Raw genomic sequence first — 27,292 nt, forward strand, 5'->3', positions numbered from 1 at the left:
ATGTACTTTCGTGATTTTAAGAAGCAAGTGAACTTCTTTTTTGAGAGGAAAGAGTTTATCAGTCAGTATTTCTTTGAAGTTTTTGATATATCAAGGTGAGACTAATGCATACAGTGGGTAATTAAACAAACTAGGAGAATGGGGAAAACAATCATTTATTTCAAGGAATTTTTAACCAGGTGGAAATATTATATTGGTTGACTGATGGGACTCTTGTATTTAATCATCATAGAAGAGAATCCCACATGGACCCACCTCTACCATTAGCCAAAATCCACATTCCAATATATAGTTGCTTAGCCATTTGACTCTCCTCAAATCATGCTCCTTCCTTTGTTGGTCCTGCATTTCCCTGTGGCTGAGGTAAAGTGGCTTCTCTCTATTGAGCCATCTTTCATTCTTCTATTTCCTATTTTTTTTAATTAAACATTTCATCATATGAAAATGTAAAGAACACTGTAACAAACAATAATATATTCAGCTCAACCATAGAAATAAAAATCAAATGCTTCTGAAACATCAAGTATACTCTCAATAGCATTGCATTCCTTCTTTTCCTGTGGAGAGTATTATGAATTTGATGTTTATCATTCCTATTTGTGTTAGTATAACTAGTTCTAGTTGTATCATTCTTAGCACATAATTGTCGTTGCTACAGTTTAAAATTTTATTAAAATGTTGTCATGTTTTATGAATCCTACTTTATATTTTTAAAATTTCAATTTGCTTTATAATCACAGGTTTAATGCACCTCTAACCATAATATGCAAAAAGTAAAAAGTAGAAACAACACAGTGTCACAGGAATATAGACAAGGGCTAAAAGCTATAAACATAAACTGCCCATTTCATTGTTATGCATGTTTGTATTCTATATTAACTACCACATGTAAGAGAAAACATTATATGACATTACTGAGATTATCCATAGATACTTGCAGATGTAATTAATTTATTTCGGTATTCTATAGTATTTCATTGCACAAATATTCTGAACATATTATTTAATTATGTTGCCAATGAACAATGAGCTTGTTTGTACAATGGTTGCTAGTTCATACAATAAAAACCTTCTTGGATAAGTTTCTTTGTGTGTGAATCTATGTTCACTTACTATTCGACCAATCCTATCAATTCCTCAACTCTAAAGTTTCCATTCATGTTCTGTATTTTTTTCTCTTGGTTTCTGGAGCAGGCTTAAGAAATAGTGGAAAACATAATTTTTAGGATTTCTCCCTTTTAGTGCTGAATTTGGTAGAAATGGAAAATCCAATTCATGAAAAAGCCCAGGAAATTTAATACTTGAAATAAAAGTCTTAAGGCTGGATTTGTGTGGAAAATTCACTGTACCATTTTACCTTATCCTGGTTTAGATTCTCTAAAAAGGAAAAGCGCAACAGGCCATGGGTTGCCATTACTTGTGTCTCTTTTGTTAGAAATGATGCCTTCTAATTGCTCAGTACTGTGGAATCAATTTAATTTTCCCAAGAAATTATATAGATTGGCCCTTCCTCTCCTTGCTGTTTGTGTTTTCAAAAGAACTGACAGGTGACTAAGAAATATCAATGTAATCTTTAGGAACATTTGAAGACAGAAAGACATTTCTCCCTTCGTGAATGACATGAATGAACGCACATCTTTAGAGTGTGTGGAAATCCACCAAGGATCCAGGTGACATTAACACATATTTAGTTTCGCTGGTAAAATACGATGAGGTCTGTTTTCACTGGCTTTATGCTTCCACAGTCATCATTTTAGGAAATATAGTTGCGTTGGCAGCTTGCACTGAATGACGTTCTTCCACCAAGCATGTGTTCCTTTGTACTCTCTGTAGTGAAGGATGAGTACCACGTGCTGTTTCTCTGAGGATGGGATGAAAGATTTTATGCCAGCAAAACGCCGCAACAAGGGGGAGGATTGTTACCAGGCGTTTTCAAGATTCACTGTCATTTATTGAACATGAGATCTTAATTTTTTTTTTTTTTTGACAGGCAGAATTAGTGCAAGAGACAGAGAGAAAGGTCTTCCTTTATCCGTTGGTTCACCCCCGAAATGGCCACCACAGTCAGCGAGCTGCGCCAAGCCAAAGCCAGCAGCCAGGTGCTTCCCCCTGGTCTCCCATGTGGGTGCAGGGCCCAACCACTTGCCATCCCAGGCCACAGCAGAGAGCTGGACTGGAAGAGGACCAACAGGGACAGAATCCAGCGCCACAACCAGGACTAGAACCCCGGGTGCCGGCACCGCAGGCAGAGGATTAGCCTAGTGAGCCGCGGCGCTGGCCAATGAGATCTTAATTTTTAAAAATCCAAAATTCAGTTGACATCTGATTGTGCAACACCTGAATATCCCTTGAAGAAAAAGAAGTCTTGGAGAGAGCTAGATGGGTCATATGGTTTCTACTAGTCCTCAAGATAAGACACATATTTTTGAAATCAATGTTTGCTTTTTTTTTCCGTAATTCACATTTCCAGGAATTTTGAAGGCCCTTCCACTCTCTGATTGATTTCAAACTGTAACTTATCTTTTACTTCTAATTTTTCATAAGCTGTTTGAAGTCCCAGAGAAAAGAAGAAAGAACCAAATTTTTAAGATCTTCTTTGCTTGATTTTTAGTCCAGAGTTCCTGATATCTTTGAATATTGCAACTGTACGTTATTTTACTTATTCCTTAAATTTAGCACTGGCTGTAGAACAACAGATGGCAGCAAGAGGAAAGAATTTACTTAATCCTGATTCATAGTTCCTTAAGACACACTAATACATTCAAGACTGAGTCAGTCCTTCCCCATAGTTTTAATTTCTTTTAAACGGCCCATAAATGTCTTCCTTAAAAAACTACAACAATAAAATCTGAAGGTGAAAGAATACATCAAGTGAGAGTAGTTCTCCTCATATTCATTTGGGCATTTTAAACTTTTCTTCCTAATGGAGTTTAGCCTACAGATAGGGAAATAACATTTGAAATGACAGGACAAAAAGGCTATAGAGGAGCACAGGTGCCCAGAACTAAAAGTATACATACAAATACACATGCACAATGCCAACTTGTACCCCAATGGGACAACTTTTAACCTTATTCTTTCATTCTTCCTCTTTTTTTTTTTTTTAATTGAGAGAGAAGAGAGAAAGAGAGAGAGAATGCATGCATGTGTGAGAGAAAGCATTTCAATCCATTCATTCGTTCCCAAGAAGCCCACAACAGTCAAGGCTGCCCCAAGCCTCAGTCTCTCACATGGATGACGGGGACCCAGATGGCTGTGCCATCACCTGCTCCCTCCCAGAATGCCAGTTATCCAGAAATTGGAATTGAGGAAAATAGCCAACGATTGAACCCATTATGGACAATGATAGCTCAATGAGTGTCCTAATCGCTACGGTAAATGCTTGCGCTGGCACAGTTTGTAATATAACGCTCATTCTCTGTGTATTATGTTCTTGCACCACTTTCTCTCTTTTCTGCATATTTTAAAGGTTTTTATTTATGTATTTGAGAGTCAGAGTTACAGAGGGAGAGACACAGAGAAAGGTCTTCCACCAGCTGGTTCACTCCCAAAATGGCTACAATGGCCAGAGCTGGGCCTATCCAAAGCCAGAAGCCAGGAGCTTCTTCTGGGTATCCAAGGTGGGAGCAGGGGCCCAAGCACTTGGGCCAACTTCTGCTGCTTTCCCAGACCATACCAGAGAGCTGGATTGGAAGTAGAGCAGTCAGAACTCGAACTGGCTCTTGTACAGAATACCAGCGCTGCAGGCAGAGGCTTAGCCTACCACGCTACAGTGCCAGTCCCCAGCCCCTGCATACATTCCAGATGATCTCCTTGTTCATCAATTCAACTAAAAATAACTGTATTGAATATGAATTTTCAAGTAACACACAGTCTTCCTGTGTTGAATCACAGTGTTGGGAGTCAGTAGGGTATATTTGGAAATACAAGATTGTCTTCATGAATCTTAGGTATCAGTGTTCAGAATGGATGAAATCTCTATGGCCTCTGATGCTTGCATTTTGGAAGAATGAGAGTGGGAGACCTGCCTGAAGCCAGCAGGAGACAGGCTGAAAACACAACCAGAATGGCTGCTTTGTGATTCACAGATACCTCCCCAGAAGTCTAAATGAAGACACATTGGTCTCAACCTCCTGCAGTGCTATTGTTCCTAGATTATTCAGTGAAGTGAATCATCAGGAAAATGTATTGTCATTCTAATCATATGTAATTGATGTTGGTCAAATCCATGTAAATATTTGTAAGGAGCTTAAACCATTGCCCAGTAAATACTAAAATGTACGTGATTATAAGTGATATAATCAAATTAGGTTCAGAAATGAAGCTGATTAGCCTAAAATTGTGGCATGATGTTGTTTTATTGACAGAAGTTTCTTTTTTGCTCCAGTTACTATGTGCTCAAATGGTTGAAATCGCAGACTACATGGTAACCTGGTGGTCTCCAGTCTTTCAGTGGCTAATGAGGCCTAGCAGCAATCCAGAACTGTTTCTGGACATGAGGAGAATTGTTCATTATGGAAGACGATTTTTCAGAGTCTATGCTCTGATTCTGCTAGTAATGACTCCTCGCTTTGCTATCTGCCACACATTGCTCAAGCAATTGCATCTGTTGGTTCACGTGGGTCTAAATGCAGGCCACGTTGCATGGCATCCGGGCCTCTTCCCTCTCTCTGTGCTGTCCAGAGCTCCACTCAAGCTGGTGACTGGGGAGGCCTCTCAATAACTGAGTGGGAGGGCATGAGCAAATGAAGTACACGTTGACTTCAAAATGCAAAGGGTAGGATTTTGGAAGGAAAGCTCTAGTCTTCCACTCATGGTATCTCAGCCTGCCCAAGATCACTGAACAGCTAAGCATTTTCTCAAGGTAACAAGTGCCTGAAATTTTGTAGAATTAGTTTCCCACCCTCAGCCTTATGTGGACAAGTATATTTCTCCTCAGTTTGTCAAAACGTTTGCCACGTTCTAATCACCAAGTCCAATGATCATGTCATAATCAACGTAATAATCCTTTGGCTTGTCCTATGGAAAAGAGAAAATATCTCTATAGAGTGTACATGCTTGTCGCTCCCCGTCTTCGTGGAGGAACGACACAGGACCCTGCGCTGTTCTTTTGTCTGCTCGGCCCTCCCCGGGTTTGCTGCTGGTTCTTCCCGGGTTGGCTACTGTCCCTTCCACCTCCGTGGAAGGGTGGTTCCCCCTGCCACATTCCCCACTTCCGCGGGGGAGCGGCACACCGCCGGCCGGCTCTCTCGGGGGCTGCACAGGTGTTCCCCTTAGATGTTCCCCTTAGATGTTCCCCTTAGATGTTCCCCTTAGATGTTCCTGGTGCATGCCGTCTCTCTCCTCCTTTATAGTCCTCTTCCACCAATCCCAACTCTGCTACCCACACGCCGAGTACGCTGCTCTCCTCCAATCAGGAGCAGGTCCCACAGTTTCTTGGTTGAACTGGAGGCAGCTGTGTAGAAGCTGTTTCCCTTCTCAGCGCCATATTGTGGGAAAGCAGATGCATAGAATAAGTCTTAATTCCAGTAACTTAGTCTAGTCCGAGTTGCTCCCCACACATGCTGAAGGAGTAGAGAGGCAAGACAGCCAGAGCTGGCTCCACTTGCCAAAAGCAAACAATTTCTGAGGGTCGTTATCAAGAGATATAGAGTAAAAAAACATCCACCAGATAAGGGTTCATCAGCTTTGGTACTATCTACATTTAAGCTCATATAGCGGTCTTTTTAAATTTTAATTTTCAAAAAATATTTTAAGACAAAACTGTATATTACTGTTATGTAGACTGTTTGAAATGTTTCTACACACTGGAATGTGTAGAAATGAGCTAATTAACATATGTATTACTTTACAAAATTATCATTTTGCTTTCTTGGTCAAAAGTTCCAAAATATCAGATAGGAAAGATAAGTTTAAAAAATCTATTATATAACATGTTGACTATATTTTAAAACAATGTATTGAATTTTTGAAAACTGGTAGGAGAATAGATTTTCAGTGTTCTCTCAAGATGATTTTTTGGTTATATGCATATCTATCCTGTAACTTGTAGGATTCAATTAACATCTGTGACCCCTAATGGTGGTACCCACCCACTGCTCACCCATCCCCAATTGTGACAAACAAGAACATCTACCAGCATTGCTCAGTTTAGCCCAGTTTCCTCTAAAAGGAACATATTGCAAAACCGTGGTCTGTCCATCTTCAATGAGAGACAGGGATTGGGGCCTGCCTGTGACACAGCAGTTAGTTAAGCTACTGCCTGCAACAAAGGCATCCCATATGGGCAACAGTTCCTGTCCTGGTTGCTCCACTTCTGATTCAGATCCCTGTTACAGTGTCTGTGAAAGCAGTGGAAGATGGCCAAGTGCTGGGTCCTGGCCACCCTTGTGGGAGACCAGGACGAAGCTCCCACATCCTGGTTCCTGGCTGCAGCCTGGCTCTGCCCTGGCTATTGTGGTTATTTGGGTAGTGAACCAGTAGATGGAACATCTGTGTGTGTGTGTGTGTGTGTGTGTCTCCCTCTCTCTCTGTAACTCTGCGTTCCAAATAAATAACTTTTTATAAAAATAAGTGGAGACTGACATAACACCATTAGCTGAAACATAGAGTTTATTCAGATTTCACCAGTTTTTCTTTCTTCTCTTCCAAGTCCATTCCAGGATCTCATGTTGCATTTATTTTGTTGTCGTTGTATCTTAGTCTCAATCTCCAAATGTTCTTGGTATTTTTTTTTTTTATCACGATTGACAATTTTGAAGAGTAAAGGACATTTAGTTTGTTGAATAACCCTCAGCGTGCGCATGTTGTCAGGATACAACTGGGCTTGCAGATTTGGAGGAAGAAATAGCAAGAAGGGAAGCACCGTTTCCACTGCATTATGCCAGGAGGTAAAACAACATGACTCTGATTGTGTTAACCTCATCCCCTTGTTAAGGGGGTGTCTGCGAGCTTCTCTACTGTGGTTGCTATTTTCTTTCTCACACTACACTATCCTTTAGAAGCAAGACTCTTGAGGGAGGCAATAAAGCTCCACCCCCGGAGGCTAGATCATCACTGAATTTGTGAGCTGGTACGAAGACTACCGCAGCAACTAGCAGAATTTGAATGGGATCGCTTTGAGACCAAGCAGCATTCTCGTTCTTAGTACGTTGCCCACTAATTTTAACACTCATTCCTGGATCATGCTGGCAGCAGGTATTACCATGCTGTTTTAATGGTAATTTTCACTTTATCTCAGTTTTTTCTCTATTTATTATATTGATTTCTTCTGTAAGTAACAACTGCCCCTCTCCTCATTCATTTACATTTCTTTTTATTAATATGGGCTCATGTATATTTCTTTTATTCTTTAATTATATAATCTCTAATTATTTTGTTGTTCAAGCTTTTCTGACTTTGGACATTTGAAATGTTGTATGGTGCCAATGTTCCCTCAACATTACCTTGTCTTTTGACTATTTAACTATGCTGTATTGGTGTGGCTTTGTTGAATTTACCCTCTTAGATATGTAGATTAATATTTCTCAACACATTTTGTAATTTTTGATGAGAGCTTCTTCAGATATTCTTTGTACCCCTCTTTCTCTTCCTCTTCCTTTTGAGATTTCCATGATGTGAACACTAGGACACTTCTTTGACGGTGTATAGCATCAATGAAGCGCTGTTCATATTTTTTCATTTACATTTTTCTGTTTATCTGAATGAATAATCTCAGGTTTTTCCAATTTTAAAATCAAAATCGACATCAACTTTACCCTAATCTCAGCTCACATTTGTTGAGTCATGATGAATGTTTCATTTCAGTTATTGTAAGTTTCAGCCTAAGAATTTCTGTTTTGCAACTTTTTTATTGACATTATTTATTTGGAGAGACATATTTTTCATGCTTTTAATTCCATTGGCATGGTTTTATTTTGCTCTTTGAATATGTAAGGGCACTTCAGAAAGTTCATAAAAATGCATATTATGAAAATAGTATGGATTTCAAAAATTTTTGCATCAAAACAAACATCTTTTTTTTAAAAGATTTATTTATTTGAAAAGCGGAGTTAAAAGAGGCTGAGGCACAGAGAGAGAGAGTGAGAGAGAGAGAGGTCTACCATCCACTGGTTTACTCCCCAGATGGCCACAATGGCCTTAGCTGAGTAGATCTGAAGCCAAGAGCCAGGAGCTTTTTCCAGGTCTCCAATGCAAGTGCAGGAGCCCAAAACTTGGGTCATCTTCTCCTGCTTTCTCAGGTCATAGCAGAGAGCTGGATCAGAAGTGGAGCAGCTGGGTCTTGAACTGGTGCCCAAATGGAATACAGAGCAGGGGCAGTTTTGCCGGCTATACCATGGCACCAGCCCCCAAACAAACATCTTTTAATTTTACTTTCCATGAACTTCTCAAGTACCCTCATATTTATAAAAGCTATTACTAACAATTTTTCTAATACATTCAGTATTTTGGTCCTTTCAGGCAACATTTCATTTTTTATAAATAGTTTTTATTTTATTTACTTATTTATTTGAGAGGCAGAGTTACAGACAGAGGGAGAGATAGAAAGGTCTTCCATCTGCTAGTTCACTCCCCAAATGGCTGCAACGGCCAGAACTGGGCTGATTCAAAGCCAGGTGCCAGGAGCTTATTCCAGGTATCCTAGTGGGTGCAGGGGCCCAAGCACTTGGACTATCTTCCACTGCTTTCCCAGGCCATAGCAGAGAGCTGGGTCAGCAGAGGAAAAGCCAGGACAGGAACCAGTGTCCCAAAGGGGTGCCGGCACAGCAGGCAGAGGCTTAGCCCAGTACACCACGGCGCTGGCCCCGCAACACTTCTTTTTATCGCCTTTTTCCTTGTGTCCATTCCATATATTTCCCCTTGTATATATTCCTTATTTTCAAGGTGATATACTTTTTTGGGAGATGATGAACTTTTTAAATAATACAATGTGGCAACTCAGGGAATGACATTTTCTCTTTGTCCCTGAACCTGTTGTTGCTCTGTGCTGTTCCTGCCCCTGCTGCCATCTGTTTGCTTAGTGAATTTCCTGAACCCACCCTATGATGTTAGTTTCCCCTGCTGTGCATCCACTGAGGTCTCCACATGGATTGCTCAGTGGTCAGCTAAGGATCACTCAGACATATCCTTAAATTCTAGGGCTAGAGTTCTCCCACCCATCACCGACAGCCCTGTGTGGTACCTTGTGATGGGGAGGGATTGGAGCTTAAGAGTCATTGTTCAAGAAGTTTACAGTACTGCTTTAGCCTTGATTTATTTCTTGTGCATGTGTTCAAAGTCATCAAGAGGTGAAAACTGGGGGCCCCTTGGGAATTTTCTGGGCATATATATACAATCCCGCTTCTATGCCCCCCCCAAAAAAACTCATGTTGAAGTTGCATCCCCATTAATGCATATTAAGATGTGGCACTAGTTAGGGCCTTAAGAGGTGATGTGGGCTCTGTCTCATGGACGAATTAAGCCAGCCTTGTGACAGATGAAATAATTGATTAGGAGATAATCTGGAGAGTGGGTCTGCTACCAAAGCTGACTTGGCTAGATCTCTCACAGCTCTGTACCACCTTGGGACCCTGCCAGCAAGGAAGCCATCAGCAGATGTGGTCCCTCAGCCACGGATTAGAACCATGAGCCCTAATAAATATCTTTTCTTTGTAACTTACACTGTATGCGATCATTTTGTTATTAGTAATAAAAATTGGAGTAAGCCATCTGCCTATGCATGTGATTTTCTATCTTTCCAGGTCCATGTCATAGCTTTCAATATCTCCTCTGCACCCCTCATTCCTTAGCTCTTCTTCTTCTATTTCAGGCCAGGCTCTGGTTTGCTCCAGCTGGCACAGCAGCCCCAGGCAGATGCCATGTTAAACAACTGGTGCTGATTGTTTTGAGAAACACTCTTGGGTGCTTTTCCTCTTTTGCAAGTTCTAAGTCAGGTCAAATAATGACAAAATCCCACAGATGGAATTTCTCCAGAGCTCTGAAAGGCCAGGTCGTGCAATGCTGGAGAGACCGGGGATTTTTGAACAGCTCCAGTGTCCTGCTCGTCTCTGAGCTGGGGCAGTGCTGCTGATTTTCACAGCTCTCTCGGTGATAAAACTACTGTTTTTCCAGACCACTGTGATGCTAGGGAGTAGGGGCTGGGGACAGGCAAGGCAAAAACTCTGATATTTGCACTGGGGAGCAGCAGTTTTTCTGAGTAAATCCTCATATTAATTTTACAAATCTTTGATTAGTTTCCAGAGTCTGAAGAAGCGGCTTTTGCAAATTTTCTTATACTCTTGATAATGTTCATTGAGGAAGAGGTTCACCAATCTCTTTACTCTCACACTTCGAGTTTTGACTTTCTGGTGAGCGGTTCTGCCTGAATTTACTTAACAGTGTCTTGAGATAGTTGTTTTATGTGTTGTATTGTCTGAGATTTATAGCTGTAATCAGTACAAGGGGTGGGATAGAGTGTGCTCAATCCTTCACCTTATATGGGACCTCTATAGCATTTTCATCATTCAAATCAAAGAGGGAGCAGTATATAACAAATCTATTATTGTTTCACAAACAACAACCACAAAAGATCCTGTTTGCTTTTTGGTCTTTAAAGGCCCCAAGATTGTGGTAAGCCTATATTAAAGGTAACCACACTCTACAAAAAAATACTTTCCTCTTTATTATACTGCATATGTTATACCATATACTATTTCAAAGTTCAGTATTGTTTTTAGTTCACAGAAATGTTTTTATTTGGCTATTGTAAATGTACAATTATATATGTATAGCCAGCAAAATCAGTATTTTGGTAGATTATATAGAAAAACCTACCTTAGGGATTGTTTTTCTTAATAAATATTAATATATTATATTATATTATATATATTACCTATTGAAAGGCAGAGAGTGAGAGGGGGAGAGATAGGGAGAGATCTTACATTCGCTGCTCCACTTTCTAAATGGCTGTAATGTCCAGGGTACGACCAAGCCAATGCCAGACCCTGGGAGCCAGGATCTCCATCTAGGTCTCCCACATGGGTGCAGGGGCCCAAGGACTTGGGCGATCCTCTTCTGCTTTCCTAGGTGTATTAGCAGGGAGCTGGATCAAAAGTGGATCCATAGGGGATACTGGTGTTGTAGGCAAAGTTCAACTCCTACCAACACAATGCTAGCCCCTAGGCATTGCTTTTATGGCATTTCAAAACATTCTACTTCTGAGTGTTAAGAAAAAAAGTATTTTTTCAAAAAACAGAATTGTTAAATGGCCTAGGATTAAAGTTTCCATATTTACAGCTTTATTCACATCCCAAGTTAGGAGTTTCCTAAAAATACATTTCATACTTCTGCCACATTACCTGGCTGTGAAATGGTTTCTAGAGTGTATGTCAGAACTATCCATTGCAACAGTGTATAATAATGTACTAGGAAACCTGCTAGATGGAGATGAGGGTGTTTAAGGATTTCAACTGAGAAAAATTAGTGTAGGTGTGAGAGTTGTGTTGTGGTGCCTCTAACATATCAGCTATGATGCAAGGAACACAAACATGTATACATCATTTAATGTGATTATTAATATCCAATCCTATTTCAACAACTGTGGGGCTCCATGGGATGGCCAGCCATGGAGCCCCCATGTCAAGGTCAGTCTGATAGCTGTTGCTGTGTCTTTATCACACGGCGGATGTTGCTAGTTTCGGTTAGGGCGATGCTTTCCAGAGGTCAGGACTTTCCAGAGGCACTGAGCCTGTCTCGTAAACAACAAGATGGCGCTGAGGACCACGCGGTGAGCCTGCCTGCTGCGTGACACCTCATCTGATTGGCCCGAGGACACATGCACACAGCATGATCAAGCAGCTGATTGGAGTGTTCCGTACATGGACTTGAGCTTGCTTGTATTTGGCCAGATTTTGTATATAAGCCGTGTGCTGAGGAAGGGGGGGGGGCTTTTTTTCCATCTCCTCTCTTCCTCCCTCCATTCTTTCTCTGTCGCTGTTATTTTTTCAATAAAAGTCTACTGAAGACCAATAAGCTGTGAGCAACGTCATTCCTTTGGGGGCAAGGGAACAACAAACAACTAGTAAATTTAATGGATAGAATGACAGTAATTATATAGAACACTAACTATTTGTGGGGAATAGATCTTACAAGAATATCACATCCTTTTTTTAAATTTTTTTAAGGAATACAAATTTCATAAGCACAACTTTAGGAATATAGTTATTCTTCTCACCATATCAGCCCTCCCACCCACACTCCAGCCCCTCCTCCTCTTCCCTCACCCCTTGCCAGTCTGATTCTCCATTAAGATTCATTTTCAATTAACTTAGTATACAGAAGACCTATATTAAGTAAATATTTCAACAATTTGAACACACACACACACATGCAAAACTGTTTGAGAACTAGTTTTACAGTTAACTCTCAATACAACTCATTGAGGACAGAAGTCCTACATGGGGCATTAGTGCACAGTGACTCCTGTTGTTAATTTAACAATTTACACTCTTACATATGATTTCAGTGATCACCCGAGGCTCTTGTCATGAGCTGCCATGGCTATGGAAGCCTCTTGAATTCACAAACTCTGTAAGTATTTAGAAAGAGCCATAAGCAAAGTGGAAGTTCTCTCCTCCCTTCAGAGAAAAGTACATGTTTCTTTGATGGCCATTTCTTTCTGCTGGGGTTTCACTCACAGAGATCCTTCATGTAAAACATTTTTTGCCACAGTGTCTTGGCTTTCCATGTCTGAAATGCTCTCATGGGACTTTAAGCCAGACCAGGAAAACTTAAGGGCTGATTCTGATGTCAGAGTGTTACTTAAAGCAATCGTCATTCTATGAGTCTGCTGTGTGGACATCCTAATGTTTTAATTGTCTTTAGCAATAACCATTTAGGTAGAAAGGACAGATTTCTTATTTAAAAAAAATTTCTAGGGGCCGGCACTGTGGCTCACTTGGTTAATCCTCCGCCAGAGGCACTGGCATCCCATATGAGTTCCAGTTCTAGTCCCTGCTGCTCCTCTTCCAGTCCAGCTCTCTGCTCTGGCCTGGAAGGGCAGTGGAGAATAGCCCAAATACTTGGGCCCCTGCACCCGCATGGGAGACCAGGAGGAGGCACCTGGCTCCTTACTTGAGATCTGTGCAGTACTGGCCTTGGTGGCCATTTGGGGAGTGAACCAATGGAAGGAAGACCTTTCTCTCCATCTCTCTCTCTCTCTCACTGTCTCTACCTGTCTCACTTGACTCTACCTGTCAAATAAATAAAAAAATTTTGAAAATCTCTAAAATCTAAGGTAAAAAAGTAAAAATAGACTACAAGAGTCGAGAGGCTTCTGAAATATATATATTTTATAATTCAAAATAAAAGATGACTAAGTTTCTCACTTTTAATAATTAAGCATTTCTCTATAATATTTCAAAGACAATCAACCTTGTATTTAATTTAACTTCAATAAAGATCAACAATAGAGTAATAAATCACTTTCAATAATATTCTGTGAATAAATCTTTAAAAAAAAGACATAATATTCACAGCACTCTGGCCTCAGAATTAGCCCTTAAGGCATTCGGATCTGGCTGAAGAGCCCATGAGAGTATTTTAGGCATGGAAAGCCAAGACACTCTGGCGAAACAAAACAAAACAAAACCCTAAATGAAAGATCTCTGCAAGTGAGATCCCAGTGGAAAGAATGGGCCATCAAAGAAGGAGGTACCTTTCTCTGAAGGGAGGAGAGAACTTCCACTTTGCTTATGGCTATGACCTTGTCTAAATAATATTGGAGTCGGCAAACTCAAAAGGCTTCCATAGCCTTGGCAATTCATGACAAGAGCCTAGGGTGATTACTGATGCTATAAACAAGAGTGTCAATTTGCTAAGTCAACAACAGGAGTCACTGTGCACTTATTCTTCATGTAGTATCTCTACTTAATGTGTTGTACAATGTGAATTAACTAGTACTCAAACAGTACTTTACACTTTGTGTTTCGGTGTGGGTGCAAACTGTTGAAATCATTACTTAATTTATACTAAATTGATCTTCTGTATATAAAGATAATTGAAAATGAATCTTGATGTGAATGGAATGGGAGAGGGAGTGGGAGATGGGAGGGTGCGGGTGGGAGGGAAGTTATGGGGGAAAAAGCCATTGTAATCCATAAACTGTACTTTGGAAATTTGTATTTATTAAATAAAAGTTAAAAAAGATTTATTTTATTTATTTGAAATACAGAGTTGCAGAGAGGTAGAGAGATGTCTTCCATGCGCTGGTTCACTCAGCAGATGGCCACAATAGCCCGAGCTGAGCTGACCTGAAGCCAGGAGCCAGGAGCTTCTTCCGAGTCTCCCATGTGGGTGCAGGGGCCCAAAGACTTGGACCATCATCTACTGCTTTCCCAGGCCACAGCAGAGAGCTGGATCGGAAGAGGAGCAGCTGGGACTAGAACTGGCACCCATATTGGATGCCAGTGCTTCAGGCCAGGGCTTTAACCCACTGTGTGACAGCACCGGCCCTGTGAATATTATTTTTATACAAAGACAAAAACTTTTGCTACAAGAGAAGAAGGCAAAGTAGAATCTCTAAAAGAGTTATATCTCCGTATTATCACTTGACTCACTTCTCTTGGTTTCAAATTTCACAATCTCTCTTCATGAAGATAAATGTACACTAATACAATATTGTTTTTAATGTTATTCATTTAAAATACTCTGCATGAGAAAATTGGGAAATCTCTACCTTGCTAAAGAAATTTACACTTTGAAGCAACTTGAAATTTACGATGCCTAATTTTATGAATCACAATTAAAGCTATAATCAAGAGTTAACATTGAAACATTAAATATATTGCATGGTAAAGTATTTTGGCCTGAATATTAAAAAATTTTGTCTGTTCTTTATCATGAAATTTTTCTTTAGACACAGACTTAATGTTACATCTGTAACCATGGTAAAATCTTGAAAAATATTTCTCAGAATGGTTCTTAAAGTTTTTTTATTATGTCTTTCTGTTCCATTTTAGAGGCTGAATGCTTTAATTGTCATCTCTTAGCAGTCAAGGGACTAAATTAAAGGAATTTTAGGTGAAAGAAGTGATAGTTCTTCCATGTTATTGGACAGACATCAAAGGAAGAAAGCCGTATTTTATTCCTCATGATTTTCTTTGGGCTTTGGGAGCTTACCAGTACGTATCATCAGAAAGCAAACATTGGGTTCAAAATTAAGGCGAGGGAAAAAGTCTCATTACATGCAAACGGTCTTGGAGTTTTACTTGAAACAGGAGGTAAATTTTGAAAGGTGTATTAAAAGTTTCTTCATACAGAAACAACTCTAAATGTAACAAACTGCTTTAACTTTACAGAACAGAGATTACAAAAACACAGTGTTAGCAGACAGAATCCACACCAGAACTCATTCTATCTTCTCTGGTTGTCAACGAATAATTATGTAAATAAGGAACAGTGCCTAACCTTAAGGGACTCACTGGTAACTCCAATTTTAGGCTCATGAAAGGGTGCTCTCTGGTAATCCATGAGGAGCGAGTTACAGAATTGTCTGTATCCCACACCATCTATCTCAAAAAGTTTTTGGAAAATAAAATTAAAAGACAAGTTAATTTTGGTTCAAAATTTTTTTAGAAATGTATGCATTCCTGGGCCCAGCACTGTGGTGTAGTGGGTAAAGCCGCCACCTGCGGTACCCGCATCCCAGATGGGCTCCAGTTTGAGTCCCGGCTGCTCCACTTCTGATCCAGCTCTCTGCTATGGCCTGGGAAAGCAGTAGAAGATGGCCCAAGTCCTTGAGCCCCTGTACCCACGTGGGAAATCCAGAAGAAATTCCTGGCTCCTGGCTTTGGATCTGCGCAGCTCCAGCTGTTGCAGTCATCTGGAGAGTAGAGTAGAGGATGGAAGACCTCTCTCTCTGCCTCTCTGTAACTCTGCCTTTCAGATAAATAAATAAATCTTTTTTTTTTTAAGAAATGTATATATTCTTTTTTTACTGAATTTTATCTGATATTTTTTGAACATCCCTCATATCTGAGGCTTCTCAGTTGCTGCCAGCGTGACATTCTTATGCAGCTACTGAAACCAGTGTGGTTGTCTTTTGGTATTACAAGAATGCACAATTCTTCAGAAATTTGAATATGATGATTGAGAATAGCTACTAGTTCTTCTCCTTGGCCCCTTGCCCCCAGATGATAATGGAAATATTCAACGTTTTGTAACAAAAGTTGTTCATGGGGCCTGCAATGCCAGAATCCCATATGAGCCCCAGCTCAAGTCCTGGCTGCTCTGCTTCTGATCCAGCTCCCTGCTAATGCACTTGGGAAAGCAGTGGAAAGAAGATGCCTCAAGGACTTTGGTCCCTGTGACTCTCATAGGAGACCCAGATGGAGATCCAGGCTTCTGGCTATGGCCTGGCCCAGCTCCAGTCAATGTGGCCATTGGGTGAGTGCACCAGTGGATGGAAGACGTCTCTCTTTCTCTCTTTTTCTCTTTTTCCTTCTCTCTGTAACTATGCCTTTCTTTTTTTAAATATTTATTTGTTCATTTATTTATTTATTTGACAGGTAGAGTTATAGACAGTGAGAAAGAGAGACAGAGAGAAAGGTCTTCCTTCCGTTGGTTCACTCCCCAAATGGTTGCTACAGCCAGCGCGCTGCGCCGATCTGAAGCCGAGAGCCAGGTGCTTCTTCCTGGTCTCCCACATGGGTGCAGGGGCCCAAGCACTTGGGCCATCCTCCACTGCCCTCCCGGGCCACAGCAGAAAGCTGGGCTGGAAGAGGAGCAACCGGGACTAGAACCCGGTGCCCATATGGGATGCCAGTGCCCCAGGCGGAGGGTTAGCCAAGTGAGCCAGGGCGCTGGCCTTCAATAGCATCTTGAGACTTTTCATTTATATCTATTAAAGGTGTATTGGTCAAACAGAAGGGTGGGCATTGAGGCACAGCAGGCTAAGCTGCATGTCTGGGATGAGTTACCACTGCAATATGGAGCATGGAATTCCAAACGGTACCTTAAGCACCAGGCTAAATACCTGTTCTATATGAAGACATTATGAGCAATTTCCTGTCTTCCCATTGTTTGCTGAAGATTTGCTGCCCTGGGTTGGAGCATTTCTTTTGCGTAGCTTTAGTTGCTTTCCAGTACCTGGACGGTGAGAATGGCTGTTCCCTTCTGCTTTCCATAGAAACACCAAATCCTTGCTTTCAAATAAAGATAGTGTATTTCTCATGTAAGCCAAGAAAAAAAAAAAGTGTCAATTACACGTAGAGGTTAATGTGAAAATATCTATATGAAAAAGGAATTCTCTATTAAGAAATAACATTGGCCGGTGCCGAAGATCACTAGGCTAATCCTCTGCCTAGCGGCGCCGGTACACCGGGTTCTAGTCCCGGTTGGGGTGCTGGATTCTGTCCCGGTTGCCCCTCTTCCAGGCCAGCTCTCTGCTGAGGCCAGGGAGTGCAGTGGAGGATGGCCCAGGTGCTTGGGCCCTGCACCCCATGGGAGACCAGGATAAGCACCTGGCTCCTGGCTTCGGATCAGCGTAGCTCCGGCTGTAGTGGCCACTTGGGGGGTGAACCAACGGATAAAGGAAGACCTTTCTCTCTGTCTCTCTCTCTCTCACTGACTCTGCCTAACCAAAAATACATAAATAAATAAATAAAAATAACATTAGGGGGCCCGTGCTGTGGCGCAGCGGGTTAACGCCCTGGCCTGAAGCCCCATCCCATACGGGCACCGGTTCGAGACCCAGCTACTCTACTTCCAATCCAGCTCTCAGCTATGGCCTGGGAAAGCATTATAAGATGGTCCAAATCCTTAGGTCCCTGTACCCATGTGGGAGATCCAGGAGAAGCTCCTGGCTCCTGGCTTCCAGCTCCTGGCTTCAGATCAGAGCAGTTCTGGCCGTTGCAGCTAATTGGGGAATGAACCATCAGATGGAAGGCCTCTCTCTCTCTCTCTGCCTCTCCTCTCTCCGTGTAACTCTTTCAAATAAATAAATGAATCTTTTTTTTTAAAAAAAAAGAAATAAAATTAAAGGAGAAGAAAGATTTCAGATAGAGGAAAATACCTTACTGACATAAATATGAGCATCAAATGTTGTAATACTAATGGATAAATTGTTAGTAAAATTCAAAAAAATCATCACTATTTCCCAATAAACCACTTAATAATATTTTGCTAAAATTATAAACTATGGTGTTGCCTCAATATTGAAAGCATTTTGCAGATGAAGCTTATTCATGCTTGGTGATGTCTCAATTTCAATCTATTTTAATCATTGTGGTAATGTCAACATTTGGGGGGGGGCTTGAGCATTGCTAATGTGAAGTATTCTATAAATTTAAATAGTTTCATTTATAACACTGAATCAATAGAATAATTAACAAATTAGGAGCAGAATAAGGATTATTTTCTAATAGCTACAAGAAACATTTTAAATGTTGAGAACTCGGTTATGTATCATAGACAACACATTATGAGCTTTATAACCATGGGGAGCTCAAAACTGGTGAAGTTAGCCACATGGCTCCGATTAAAATAAAGTATAGAGGTGGGCTGTGAAATGCCCACATCCACTTATTGTAGCGCCGATCTCAGCTACTCTGCTTCCCATCCAGCTCCCGGCTAATGCTCACCTAGTCAGACAGTGCTTGGGCCTTTGCCCCGACATGGGAGCCCAGAGGGAGTACAGGGCTCCTGGCCTTGGCTGTTCTAGCCCGGATTATTGCAGGCAGTTTGTGTGAGAACCAGCTGATGGGAGATCTCTATCCATCTTTTGCTTTGTGTGTATGTCTCTCTGCCTTTCACAGAAAATAAAAAGAAATAAATAAAAATTGCACAGATACATGGTATTTAAACAAAAATGTTTCCAGGGTTTGAGACATGGCATAAGATGTTGAAAATGTTTTCTGAAGCCGAAAAGTATTCCTCACAGCCACAAATTTAATTTATATTCTGCACATATTTAACAACTAATGGGGGATATTAAAATATTTTGCTTAACCAGAAATGGCTTATAAAAGCTATCTCTATATGTAGTCCTGGTCAATGGAAATCCATCTTTCAAAGACCTACTAAGCTTGACTAAGTAATTAGTATTTTCCTTGCTAGAAAGCCATTCAAAATTGCTTTACATAGATTTGAGTGTTTTTGATGATTACTTTCTAAATGCAACTCTCATTAGAAAATGAATATCTTATTTTTAAAATTACTCCTAATTGAAAAGAAAATCTAGTGGAATATCATTCAAGTATAATAAAGGCAAAATGAATATTCTAAAAAATAAATTCTAAGAAATAAATGTAGGATATATAGGGGCCAAGTCTCTAAGGATTTATAATTTCTATATTATTTTTTAATTAGGATATTTATGGTATTAGGGATGATGTAGAATGCCTTTTGTAGTGCAAATCAAGCACCTGTGTTCACAATTCTGGGTACAGGACACTGATAAAAGGGTATGATGGGGGCTGACATGGTGGCACAGTAGGTGAATAATCCTGCAGCGCCGGCATCCCGTATGGGCGCCGGTTCTAGTCCTGGCTGCTCCACTTCTGATCCAGCTCTCTGCTTGGAAACAAGTAGAAGATGTTCAAGTCCTTGGGCCCCTGCACCCATGTGGGAGACCTGGACGAAGTTTCTGGCTCCTGGCTCCTAGCTTCAGATTGGGTCAAATCCGGCCATTGTGGCCATCTTGGGAGTGAACCAGTGAATGGAAGATCATTCTCTCTGTCTCTCCCTTTCATTGTCTGTAACTCTACCTATGAGACAAATAAATAAATAAAATCTGTTTTAAAAAAAGGTATGGTGATATTATGGAAAATTAAGGCTTTATTTTAACTCTTCCTATGATCTCAACTTTGATTTTGAAAACACAACTGGCTATAGCAACAAGAATAAGAGCTATGCAGGGCCCTGGCACCAGCACTTGTTTGGCAATCTAAAGTGGACAGCAGCAAGTCTAACAAGACAAGACAAGTGACAAGTATTTACCTTTGTGGAATAAAGTATTTTGACAGGTATTTTTGAGATTGCAGCATGCCAAGAGTAGACATTTAATCTCTCCCTACTTTCTCTTTGAGGTTTCGCAGTCCTTGCTTCCCTTCTTGAAAGGTTTTCATTCTCTCTTCTGTCTTGATTGATTGTTGTGAAGACAAGATTTAAAAGTTAGGACTCCAAATCAAACAATATTGGAAGGAAATATTGGATTGGTGAATCGATTTCTTCTTTCTTATATCTTGAACATGAAAATTGAACTTTCTTGTATCTTGAACATGTGAAAGCCATGAGGTTACTGGATTTCATCTAGGGAGCTGTACTTTGTTCAGAATCCATCTGTTTGATCTTCTGTGGGTCACCATCTCATGCTTATTTTACTGTGTCCACGAGATCAATTCTAGTACACTAAGCACTTCCACAGTAATGAGCTCAGAAAGCTAGAACTGCAAGTATCAGAACCATTTATGTACTGAATCTGCAGTTCTCAAGGAAGTCGAGGACAAACATGTAACCCACAAAACTATTTGTTAATACTTTACATACTTCATCAGGGTCATGCCACTGACCACAAGAGAGAATGAAGACAAAAATCTGCTTGAACATCAGCACTTACTTTGAACTTTAGTAGCTGCATAAATACCCTGATGGCAGGTGAGAAACTGGCACGTGAATATCATCCTATAAGACAAAATGTTCACTCCAGACAACTGTCTGTTCTACATTAAATGTGCTCAGATTTAATTCAAAGCTTATTTGCATTTATTAAAAAATTTGAGCACAGTGTGAAATGAGTGGATTTCACTAACAAAAGAATAGTTTCACAAATTTAAAATTTTTTTAGCATTATCAGATAATATAATTTTATACTTTGTATTTAAATAAAATGATGTCCCTCTAATTGTTTAATGTTTTAATTCAAGTTATTAGGTCAGAGATTTGAAAAATTAGAATGGTATACTACATGCAGTTAGGGATTCCACATTAGATATTACATTTTTATTTCCAGTAAGGTTAAAAATAAAAATACCCTGATTGTACAAGGTTGTGGCTAAATATTCTTGAAGATTTAAGAGGGTGTTGGTATAAAATTCCCTTGGAATTGGTGGTGGTGTACACATAACTTGTATTTTGTCAACAAATATTGCAGCATTCTGCCATTAAAATATATAATTATTTAAAACCACAACTATTTTACATATTCACAACAATAACAAATCATTTACAAAATTTATGTGATAAAGCTGTTTTTACTACAAAAACGCTATATCCATGGCAGTAAATGTCTTCTCCTTGCTACTTTTCATTGATCTGATTTTGAAGTGGTATTTGTCTTAGAATTATTGATAACAAAATTTTCAAAAAGAAAGTTATTAAAATATATTCCTAAGAAATAATCTAAGAAAATAATCTAAGAAAAATATGAATATATGAGTCTATGAGACAGAGGACAATTTGAAAGTTTAATTTTAAAACATTATTTTTGTAATATGGAATATCTTACTGTGGGAAGAATCTTTTGATAGCTCTCCGGTTTGCATTGGATAAGGTTGTATTATACACTGGAACAAAATGCAATTAAATAGCATTTTTGGTGGGGGCATTTGGTGCAGTGGTTCACTTAGAACACTGGCATCCCATATTAAAGTGCCTGGGTTTGAGTCAGGGTTCTAGGTTCTGCTTTTAGCTTCCTGTTAATACGTATCATGAGAAGTAGGAGGTCTGCATTCAAGTAGTTGGGTCTCTGTCATCCATGTAGAGGACCCTGATGAGGTTCCCAACTCCTGGCTTCAGTTTGGCCCTGGCTGTTGCAGACATTTGGGGAATGAAAACATGGACAGAAAACCTTTCTTTGTGTCTCCTTTTCTCTTTCCCCCATTCTTTCTCTATGTTTTTCTCTCCGCTTTCCAAATAAAGTGATAAATAACAATTTTTTAAAAAAAAAATTCTCATTTACAGCCTTTATATTGACCAAAACATTCAAGATAAATTTTTAGAAAATTTACTTCACATGTATTTGTTTATGAAATATACTCAGAAGGGAGGCCAAAAAGGATGGGCTGAAATATTTTAGTATTTTAATAAAAAATTAGAATTGAGAATATTCTTCATTTACTGTCATTTGCTTTCTGCTTATCAGGTACTTCAACAGCTGTTGAGAAACTGCTCTTAATTGAAAGCGATGATTCACATTTATCAACAATAATATATTACTTTGAAGAAATTACATAGAATTTTATAAATTACAAAAATAATTGCTCTAGATTGAATTAAATATATATTCAAATAAATACCAATTTCATGATATTGAAAAAAATATATATCTAATGATAATACAATATAAATGATTCTTCCTGTGTGTATAAATATAGATAAAATAATATATTTATTATAATATTTCAGAATATGATTAAACTCCTGGTATTTTAAAAAACAAGCAATTAAAAAGTTTGTTTTCGGCCGGTGCTGCGGCTCACTAGGCTAATCCTCTGCCTGCGGCGCCGGCACCCAGGGTTCTAGTCCCGGTTGGGGCGCCGGATTCTGTCCCGGTTGCCCCTCTTACAGGCCAGCTCTCTGCTGTGGCCCGGGAGTGCAGTGGAGGATGGCCCAAGTGCTTGGGCCCTGCACCCCATGGGAGACCAGGAGGAGCACCCGGCTCCTGGCTTCGGATCAGCGTGGTGCGCCGGCCACAGCACGCTGGCTATAGCGGCCATTGGAGGGTGAACCAACAGCAAAAGGAAGACCTTTTTTTCTGTCTCTCTCTCTCACTGTCCACTCTGCCTGTCAAAAAAAAAAAAAGTTTGTTTTCATTTTAATGTACACAGATATTTCATTTTCACTTCTTAAAGAGTCTTGTCTTTGAAGGCATCTTGTGAAAACAACTGTAAGATAGCTCAATAGTAAAAAAACAAAACAAAACAAACAAACAAAAAAAAACAAAAACTAATGTCATCAATAAATGAATGTTTTACCAACCTCTTTCTCATACAAAAATGTTCTGGCTTTGATGAGTGCTCATGTCATCACAATTTTCTTAGTCATCACTCCCATCTCCAGGATCTAAATTAAGAACCAAAATAACTCATGGAATAATAGAGGGGCATTTGTTCAAAAGAAATAATAATTAATTTTGAGTGTTATGCTTTTATAGAGAAGGAAAAAAAGTAAGTAGACTCTATCAGATGAAGCAGAAAAATATACAGAGACTGTAAAAATTTAAAATTACTGTAAGAAATATTGTCAAGGAGTTGAGAGAACAGATGGGTATATTAAGAAAAAATAAGCATGTGGAAACAAGAGACAACTGTAAATAAAGGCTATGAAAAAAGCTGAAATACAAATTCAATGGCTGGATTAACAAAGAATCCATATACAGCTCAAAATCAATGAACACGTTATAATATTAGGTCAAAATCTTTCAGAGGCAATCGAGAAGGAACAAAATATAGAAATATAGAAATATTGGGGCCTTCGCTGTGGCGTAGTAGGTTAAGCTTCTGCCTGTGGCGGCCAGCATCCCATATGTCCTGGCTGCTCCACTTCCAGTCCAGCTCTCTGCTTCTGGCCTGGGAAAGCAGCAGAAAATGGCCAAGTGCTTGGGCCCCTGCATCCACCTAGGAGACCTGGAAGAAGCTCCTGGCTCCTGGCCTCAGATAGGCCCAGCTCTTGCCATTGTGGCCTTTTGGGGAGTGAACCAGCAGATGTAAGACCTCTCTGTACCACCCTCTCTCTGTCTGTAACCCTGCTACACAAACAAATAAATAAATCTTTAAAATATATAAATATAAATATTAAAAATTGCAAAACACAGTTTTAAGGAAATAGTCACTGATCAAGTTCCTTTAACAAAAGTCAATTCAGATAGAAAAGATTCCTAAATAGTCACACAAAACATATTTTATAATCCTTACTTAAAGGCACATTGTAGTGAAACAAATGTTTTGTAAAAAATAGGAAATTCTGAAGTTTTCCTGAAAAATCAAAAGCTATCATCAATAAAGTAACAAGATATAAATTTATTTCATTTTTATCAATAGTAAAAATTGTGCCAATAGGAAAATAAAGAATAATGTCAAAAATATCCTTGATCAGCCCTTGCCCTGACTGTTGATGAACAACTTAATAGTTATCCCTCTTAGTAGTTTTTTTTGTTTGTTCTACTTAATACTATTGGTTGAATTCTGTAATTAATACACAGTTATTCTTAAGTGTTGAAACTTAACTGAAAAGTGATTCCTGTTAAATATAAGAGTGGGAATAAGAGAGGGAAGAGATGTACAATTTGGGACATGCTCAAGCTGACTTGCCCCAAACGGTAGAGGTAGAAACATACCAGGGGATTCCAATTCAATCCCATCAAGATGGCATGTACCAATGCCATCTCACTAGTCCCGGTGATCAATTTCTGTTCACAATTGATCATACTGATAGGACTAAGAGTCAAAGGGATCACGTAAACAAGACTAGTGTCTGCAAATACTAACCGATAGAATAAAAAAGGGAGAGAACGATCCAACATGGGAAGTGAGATACTCAGCAGACTCATAGAACGGCGGATGTCCTAAACAGCACTCTGGCCTCAAATCAATTAAAAAAAAAACTTACCAAATAACCATCTAAAGGTGAAGAAAAAATAGAAAATTCTTAAACACACACAATCGCTGAAGGCTTCTTCTACAAAATCTCTCTCGGAAAATAATCTTGTGTGGGGTAACTTAACAATAAAAATAGATACAGAATTTTCAGAATAAGTGGACATGACCGATAAGCCAGCTCTCTTATTCCCCACACCACTCTGTTCTATTATGCATCCAAATGCAATACTTTTTCTAGACTGAGCCTTGATCAAAACCTGCTTAAGAACAGAAAAATCAATAGATCTAGAAGACATAATGGTATGGAAAAAGCACTAACTTTGTAATGCTATTTCTAAATTATTAAACCCAATCTCATAGGCTATGAAGAAAAAAAAGCGTCCGTAGTCTTGAATGCACTTCTTTCAGATGATGATAGAGCAGACTAGTGACGCCTTGAAACAAATATTTAAAGCTAGTGACAAAAGGTAGCTCTAGAGATCTTGTGTCTGTGGAATAGTTAGTGACTACCAAATGTAATGATTTCCAAGAAGAAATTTTGAGAAACTTAGGAAGTGCTTTACAATGGAATGAAAGTAAAAATGCTGCATTTTGAAATCTGAGGCACACCTAAAGCAGTACTCAGAGGAGACTGTATATCTGTATATCTTGAAATGTATATATTAAAAAGTGGCTATTGCACAAACCGAGTAATCTTGTTGGGCTAAAAGAAAAGAAGAAAAATAAAGATATGCACAAATAAAAAATAAAGACACAAACAAGTAAAAATCGAAAAAGTACCCCGCAGCCTGCAAACTTGATATTGAGAAGAAACAGAGTGGGGGAAATTAAAACCAATTTGTAGAAAACTTAACATGATCTTAACCCTGTTATTATTGACTGCATCCTCTAATGTGCGTTTATATTTTATACCTATTTTATATATTTATGCCAGAGGCATGTAGAAATTAAAGTAAAATTAATAAAGAAACTTATTAACCAGACATCTAAAAACAAAGACTAAATATATAAATTTCAAAAATGTATAAAATGCAAAAATTGGCACAAAAATAGAGGCATCAATAGAAACATCAATAGAACGTCAATAGACACTGAAATAATTGCAATGGGGGCTGGTATTGTGGCATAGTGGGTAAAGCCACCACCTGTGATGCTGGCATCCCACACTTGGGGCCCTGCCACCTATGTGGGAGATCTGGAAGATGCTCCTGGCTCCTGGTTTCAGCCTGGCCCAGCCCTGGCTATTGTGGCCATCTGGGGGTTCACCTAGTGGATGGAAGGTTCTCTCTCTCTCTCTCTCTATATATATATATAGACTCACACAAACATATATATATATATATATAAAACTCTGACTTTATATATATTAAACATTTATATATATATTAAATTCTGACTTTCAAATATATTTTTAAATAACTGAAATAGAAGATAGAAATGAATTTATTATGGTCATATTAATAAATGTGAACTTTCTTTTAATTTCATAAAATATACAAGACACTTCATGTTCCAGGAAGTCAGTGGGTGTCCCAGGAAGTTTGAAGAGGAGAGTGTGATAGACAGTCCTGGGAATCCAGATGCCTGACTCCTTTCTGTATGCTCAGCTGGGTCACAGGCCTGGTGAGCAAGGGGGATGCATTTCTGTGCAGCTGTGACCAGCACACTAAAGCCCTCAACCTGTCTCTGCAGACTGTCCCCTTGGATCCAGCAGCAGAACATGCCACGATGGCTGACATCCAGGAACTGACTGGGATGCACCATGTGATGGAGGATAATAGTGGTTTGGTTCTAATGGAGTACTGGTATTTTGCTTGGAGAACTTTGCCAATGATTCTGACTGGCTGGAGAACAGTTCAGGCCATGCATAGGATGACTGCAACCTTTAGGACTGTCCATCGGGTTATACATTTACTTGCCTGTGAAGCACTTGGTACAGCAGCTCCAACAATGGGAGTTCCAAGTCTCTGGAGTTTTGCTTGTTGATTCTCAGTTCATGGTGGATCCATTCAAGTCTATCTGTGGTATTTTGGATGGCCTTAGTGCCAAGATCTCTCTAGATACTCTGCAAGTTTATATCATGGGAGAAACATGGATACACTAAGTAAGAAAGCTAAAAGGAAATTGAGACGATTTTAGATCCAGACGTGTATTCTTTATTAAAAGATTCAACAAGTAGGGCTGGCGCTGTGATACAGTAGGAAAAGCCTCAACCTGTGTTGCCAGCATCCCATATTGGTGCCGGTTCAGTCCCAGCTTCTCCACTTCCTATCCAGCTCCTTGCTAATGGCCTGGGAAACCAGTGGAAGATGCCCCAAGTGCTTGGGCCCACGCACCCCTGTGGAAGACCAGAAGAAGCTCCACTCCTGAGTTCAGATCAGCCCAGCCCCCACCATTGCAGCCATTTGGAGAGTGAACCTGTCGATGGAAGACCTCTCTCTCTCTCTGTAACTCTGCCTCTCAAATAAATAAATAAATCTTTTAAAAAAAGATTCTACAAGTAACTTAAGGCAAAAATTTTAAAAATTCAAAAAATCCGCTACTGCCAAATGTGGACTGATAGAAGACTACAGCATGGTTTGATTTTTACACCTTACTGTTAGTCAAATGAAAAGTATATGAACACTGTGTTTCAGCATACTGATTTTGCTTTTCTGTATGGAGAAGACTTAAAATTTGAAAAACTGAGGGAACGTGACAATGAGTTTCCTTTTTTTTAA

At 39.5% G+C, this 27,292-nt stretch overlaps 1 pseudogene; it reads left to right on the plus strand.

Annotated features, from left to right (window-relative positions):
• On the plus strand, positions 1-27,292 carry LOC100348413 (GPN-loop GTPase 3 pseudogene; annotated as a pseudogene).

The sequence above is a fragment of the Oryctolagus cuniculus genome, chromosome 8 (assembly GCF_051225735.1).
Source record: "Oryctolagus cuniculus isolate XC-2025 breed Fujian yellow rabbit chromosome 8, ASM5122573v1, whole genome shotgun sequence".
Lineage (NCBI taxonomy): Eukaryota > Metazoa > Chordata > Mammalia > Lagomorpha > Leporidae > Oryctolagus > Oryctolagus cuniculus.